This window comes from Hyaena hyaena, unplaced genomic scaffold, assembly GCF_003009895.1.
Source record: "Hyaena hyaena isolate Hyena2069 unplaced genomic scaffold, ASM300989v1 scaffold_428, whole genome shotgun sequence".
In the NCBI taxonomy this organism is placed as follows: Eukaryota; Metazoa; Chordata; class Mammalia; order Carnivora; family Hyaenidae; genus Hyaena; species Hyaena hyaena.
Genome location: NW_024081062.1, coordinates 36,622 through 43,396, shown reverse-complemented (window position 1 = coordinate 43,396; position 6,775 = coordinate 36,622).

Here is a 6,775-nt window from a genome sequence, read left to right as displayed (position 1 = left end):
GAACGTGGTCTGAGTGATTCAGATAATCATGTCTGTCTTAGGTTTTGGTGATGCATCCATGATGGCTGTGAATAAGAGCAGGATGTGTGGATTCCCAATCCATGCGGCTGAATTCTGATACCTATCGGGTCTTCTGGTTGTCCTCATGGGGGCCGCGTACAGACCAGCACTGAGAATTTAGGTGTGCAGGCTTGGCCCTGGTATTTTCGGGGTAAGAATTCTCCTCTGCAGGACAGTGTGTAATACCAGTGAATGAGTGGAAAATCGCAGTGCTTCTTAGATTTCCCACCGTGCCGGACAAGGTGTAGACACACGGGAGCTGAGCCCGGGGGCCCCAGTCCGTGCTGCCATTCCTTCCATGAGCCAAGCTGTCTGGCATTTCCCAATCCACTTCAGCTGGCCTAGACACAAAGCGCATTGAAAGCTAACATCTCCATATTGGGAGGTGCCCTTGGGTTTCTGTAAAGGTGGATCTCATGGTGTGAAGAACTCAGTCTCCAAGGGCCCTGTGGGAGAGGATCTTATGGGCAAAGCTTGAATTAGTCTTTATCGTAGTACCTCTAACAGTTTAATAGCAAAAGGGACATGACGAGTAACGACATCATTAGCAGATCAGCAGGTCAGATGTTTGAGTCAATAGGGGAAAAGATTCAGATCCACAAATGAGTTTTAGGATAATCTGAATTCCCCTCCTCCTCTTTCTGAGTGTTGAATGGGTGTCAGTTCATGTGAGCTATGTGGGTAAGTGTTTATTAAACCTTGAGTCATGGGGCACCTGTGTGGCTCCGTCGGTTAAGTGTTTGACTTCGGCTCAGGTCATGGTTTCACGGATCATGAGTTCGAGCCCCGCATCAGGCTTTGTGCTGACAGCTCAGAGCCTGAAGCCTGCTTCGGATTCTGTGTCTCCCTCTCTCTCTCTCTCTCTGCCCCTCCCCTATTCATGTTCTGTCTCTCTCTCAAAAATGAACATTAAAACAATAAATAAATAAACAGAGTCACAAAGCATTTGTGAGATATGAAATCAGTTCCGTGGGTTGCAGCCAGCATTTTGAAATCTTGAACTAGCCATGGAGTGGAATAAAAACCAATCGGAGTGAAGTTTTTGTTTGAGCTATTTCTATTTGTAGTGCATGACCTGGATGGCAATTGAAATGGGTTTCCTGCTCCGCGTTGCTGGCTGCAAGTTTGAAAGTCCCAAATAAGGCTAGACAGGTAGAAGAGGCAGTGAGGGGGCACGGAGCTCCTGAATAAATCTGAACCAGGTTCAAATCTTGGTCCGTCACTTATTAACAATCAAGGTCTTCATCAAAAAATGATAACAGCGCTGGAGTGGGCTCCATAGGCATTTTTGAGGTCATAGAGAAAGTGTAGGTCAAAGCCTATGACCCAGAGGGATCCTGTGACTTACCTCCCTTTGGGGGGTCCTGAACCACCAAGAGAGGTTCCAAGAGGGTCCCAGGGAGGACCCTGGGGACTGAAAGTCTGGTCAGAAACCCCTAGTCCTGCCGAGAGGAGAGCAGCGGCCTCTCCTGCTCTAGGAGGGGTCAGCACTGCGCTGCGGTTGTCAGAAGGGCTCTGGGCTACCATCAAGCTGTTGGGGGAGGTATTCTCAGCATGGTCATTGTGGCCAGCACTGCCAGGCCCTGATGGCTGAGCAGGGGAGGGACGGAGAGAGGGAATCCCAAGCAGGCTCCGCACTATCTGTGCAGAGCCTGATGTGGGGCTCCAGCTCACGAACCATGAGATCATGACCTGAGTCGAAACCAAGAGTCAGATGCTTAACTGAGCCACCCAGGCGCCCCTCACTGGAGCCCTCTGGACCAGAGACCTTCATCCCTGTCGGCTGGCACATTCTCCCTGTCACAGAAAGGACAGAGGCCTTTTTCTCTAGCACTGGAAGCCTTCACTGATTCCTTTCTCCCGGGCTCTGATTTTCTCCGCAGACTTTCAGAGTCTGGACTTGCACATCACCCTCTGAAGCTCTGGCCCCACATCTGATTTGAGATACTCACAGATGCCCCCCAGCTGCCCTGGTTCCTTCTCATGGCCTGGGGACTGTGTGATCTTTTGTCAGCTCCTGGGAGATCTGATCAAAGAGATTAGCGAGGCCAGAGGAGGGGGCCACTCTTCCGTGTGTTGCCCATTGTGAAATGGGAGCCATGGAGCTGAGAAGGGGGCAGGCCTCTTGCCCTACCCGGCGGCTGGCGAGAAGGCTGGCAGGGCTGTGCCCTGTGACCTCAGACAAGGGAGGGGCCTGAGCCTTGCCCCTCTCGACTTTAAAATGAGGTCATCCAGGATTTAGGGCGGGCCCTAAATCCAGTGACGAGTGTCCTTATGAGACAGAAGGGAGAGATTTGAGACACAGAGCAACACGCAGAGGAGCCCTCCAGAGGACAGAGGGGTGCATCTAGGAGCCCAGGATTGCCCCCAGCCACCAGGAGCTGGAGGAAAGCAGTGGGAGGGGATTCTCAAAGGAACCAAACGCAGTGACACCTTGAGTTTGCACTTCTCGCCTCCCGAACTGTGGGAGAATTTCTGTCCTTTTAAGCCACTTAGTTTGTGGTGACTGGTTGGGGCAGCCCTAGCAACAGGACAGGAAGGTGAATCACCCCGAGCACCTTAAGGTTGCTGCAGGGGTCGAAATTTCTCTGTGGGGGTGCGATGGGGGGCTGCTGCCTGGGAGTCTCCCCCCTCCCCCACGCTGCTCTTTCTCATTCACCTGCCTGGAGAGATGCTTCTCCGCTCCTTCAGCAGAGATCTCCAGGTTTCAGATGCAGACGACTTACCCAGCACTCTTCTTATGTTACCCACGTACTGAATGTTTAAAAGTGGTTACTTGTTTTTTAAGTATTTATTTACTTATTTTAAAAAAAAAATTTTTTTTTAATGTTTATTTCTAGGAGAGAGAGACAGCGTGAGCAGGGGAGGGTCAGAGAGAGAGGGAGTCACAGACTGAAACAGGCTCTAGGCTCTGAGCTGGCAGTCAGCACAGAGCCCGACGCGGGGCTCGAACCCACGAACCGAGATCATGACCTAAGCGAAAGTCGGACGCTTAACCGACTAAGCCACCCAGGCGCCCCAATTTATTTACTTATTTTGAGAGACAGCGATAGTGCGAGCGGGGGAGGGACGAGAGAGAGAGAGAGCGAGCGAGCGAGAATCCCAGGCAGGCTCCCCCACTGTCAGCACAGAGCTTGATGCAGGCCTCAAACTCATGAACTGTGAGATCGTGACCTGAGCTGAAACCAAGAGTCAGACGCTTAACCGCCTGAACCGCCCGGTGCCCCTAAAGTGATTATTTTTGAGCAGGAAATGACGTATGATGTGATTAAAAAGCAAGCTCAATTACTACTAAGGATCACATGTGAAGAGTAATTCTCCTTTCCCATTCTCCCCCTTCTCCTGCTCCCCTTTCTAGAGACTGCCAGTGTGCCACTGGCTTTCATGAGCAGCGCTGCCCAGTAGAACCTCCTGTGATGTGGAAATGATCTGTTGTCTAGGCTAATACGGCAGCCACTGCTGGCTCTCCGGCCCTTGACATTGTGGTTAGTGTGACGGAGGGGATGAATTTTAAAATTGTTACTCAGTTTAAGTGGCCACATGTGGCAATGGTATGGGGCAGCCTGGTTTTTGAGGTAGTGTGTGTACATTTCAGTGAGTAGCTCCTCTCCTGTTCTTTCCGCAAAGCGTATCATAGGCTGTTGTCCCTGAATGGCTTTCTTTGATTCAGTTTCTCCTTGAGATGGTGCATCAACCTGCGTATCATGCAGAGAGTACATACTGCATTGTTTTGGTTAAATGGTGGCATCTTTATCCATTGTTGGGCTGTTCTGTGAAGTGCCTGGGCAGTACCCACCAACGATGTTTGGGTGATTTTCTGTCCTGTGTCCTTTTTTTAAAAAAAAAGTTTTATTTATTTATTTTGAGAGGGAGAGAGCGAGTGAGCATGGGCAGGGGAGGGGCAGAGACAGAGAGGGAGAGAGAGAATCCCAAGCAGGCTCCGCACCGTGGGGCTCGAATTCACGAACTTCGAGATCATGACCTGAGCCGAAATCAAGAGTCGGATGCTTCACTGACTGAGCCGCCCAGGTGCCCCTCCTGTCCCGTGTCCTTACAGCCCAGCCTGCAGGAAAGCATTGAAGGGGAGGAGGACTGCCTTTTCACTCTGTTCTCTGCCCTCCTCATGCCTTGTACCAAAGCCGGCCCTGAGCCAGGCACCGCTGCCGCGCCTGGGGGTGTCATGCCAGAAGGACGGGAGCCCACAGTCTGTTGGCGGAGGCTGCCGTCAGGGCAGCAGTTCTAGGATATTGCATGAAGGGCCCTGGCAGGGCTATTCCCAAGCCTGTCTTGTGGCAGAGGAAGGCACAACCCTGTCCCCACTGCTATAAGAGCAGTCATGACCCGGGAGCATCCTAAGGGATTTGGAGCCTGAGAGCCCTGGATTTGAATCTTGACGCTGCCCCTTGATCCGCCGCTGTGTGGTCCCATCCTGCACGTCCTGGGATGGGCCGCTTTGGTCCAAAAGGTCCTTGCATTAACAGTTTCAGTCAAGCATCAGAATGCCAATGTCCTAACCATCCTACGTTACTAAAGAAAAGGAAACTTACTAGCTCATATAACTGGGAATGGAAAGGTCAGAGGTCGGGCTGTATTCAGGTGGATGTGAATAAATGCTGTGGAACTTTGAACCGTTCAGTCATTTTAGATTTATATACATTTTACCAAAATTTTAAAAGAAGCCCCAGAATTGACCCTAATGTGCCCGCCTTGGGGCAGATGCCTGTGCCTGAATTAATTGCCCAGCCTGGAAGATGAGTGGCTGGCTCTGGGTCATGTGACCGTTTTGGACCTGGGGGAGGCTATTGTGAGGGCGGGATGACATTGCCAGAACCATGTGGTCTGAGAACAGGGAGGGGTAGTTGCCACGAGGAATATTAGGGTGCTATTCCCATAAGAAGACACAATGGATTTCACTGGGTGGATGTAAATAAGAGATTACCACTGCAGGGGCACCTGGCCAGCCCTGTCCCGGTGGCCCTCAGCCGGGGACTGTAGACAGAGTCTGGATGTGACCAGAGGTTTGCCTCCACTCCAGGCACGCAAGGGCAGTCTTTTCCCTCTGTTGAACTTGTCCAGTAGTCAGCAGGGCCCAGTGATAAAGTGCTCGAACTCTGGACCCAGACTGCCTGGTTCAAGTTCTGTCACTTACCAGCTCGATGACCCCGGACGAGTAACTTATCCAACCGGTGCCTCAGGTTTTCACCTGTGAAATGCAGTTTCCGACAGTAGCTACATCACAGGATTATTGCAAGGATTGAATGAGTTAATGCATGTGAGTTGCTTAGAACAGGGCCTGGTACTCGCTTCCTGAGAGTGAGTTGTGGTTACCATGAACTCAGATCCATTGTCCCCAGGCCCCTCCAGACCCACCGTGCAGCCTGTGGCCTTCTTGAGTTTTGCTGATGTCATGCAGGGCTGCCAGAGACATGGGGAGAGGAGATTTGAGGCTGGCCCTTGGCTGCGAATATTCTGGAAGGAAAGAATAAAGGCTTAGCAGACTGTATTGGAGTGTTCTTCTGGGACGTGGGTGAGCAAATGCTGGCGACAGAGCACAGAAGCCAGAGAACTGGAAAGAGAAAGGAGGCGTGTAGCCCTTGAGCTCTTGTCAACCGTTGACGGCCTCCAGAGAGATGGCTCTGCCTCTCCGTACGCTTTGCACTGGTATCTGACCCAGCTCCACCTGCCCTAGAAATTTGTTAGGAACTTTGCGGAAAAGTGGGAGTCCTTTTCATTTTTTTCTTCATGCCCCACTGTATCTTTGTATCATACCCCAGAGATGTCGCGTGTGGTTTCCAAATGACACACGCTGATAAGCAGATGACTCGGAGTGAGACTTTCGCCACTCTGTGACAGTGTTTGGAAGTTTGAGCAGGAGAGTGAAACACTAACAGGAGAGCATGACATAGAGCCTTATACGTGTCACTGAGAGTTTATGGCAAATGTTACAGAGCAGAACACACATGCTAAGAGTTTCTTATGTTTGGCTTGTTTGTTGGAGTAAGAAAGAGCTTAGTGAGGGTGTGCCCTTCCTTTTTATTTCAGTTAAATTTCTATTTATTTCTTTTTATTTATTTTGAGAGAGAGCGAGAGAAAGAGCATGAACAGGGATGCGCAGAGAGAGGGAGAGAATCCCAACAGAGCCTGATGCAGGGCTCGATCCCACAAACCATGAGATCATGACCTGAGCCGAGATCGAGTCAGATGCTCAACCGACTGAGCCACCCAGGAGCCTCCTGGGTATATACCCTTTCTTAGTACCCTGATTATTTATTCAGAGAATTTTAAAAATAATGGCTGGCTTGCTTATCTATCTATCTATCTATCTATCTATCTATCTATCTATCTATCTATTGTTAAATCCTACTTGACTGGAATTTATGGTATAAAAAGGTAGCTTGATGGCAGTTATGCCACGATGTAAGACTGCACAGAGTTGAAGGAGACGATTTGGGTGTCTGCTACTGCTTATTTGTTGGCTAGAATACTCTGGAGTATGGTCTCTGGTCCCCAGTTCATCCTGCCTTGATTCTTGTTCGTTCTCTCGTTCCTTTCTCCCTACCCCTGTTGTGTGCTTTTCCCGTGGGCGACATTGGCAGAGACTGACAGGAATTGCAGGGCCTGTCACTGGCGGTCATGGGGCAGATACAAGAACCTTACTCTATGACGAAGAGGAAGAGCCTGCACAGAAAAGCCTCACAGAGGGGTGCCCGGCTGC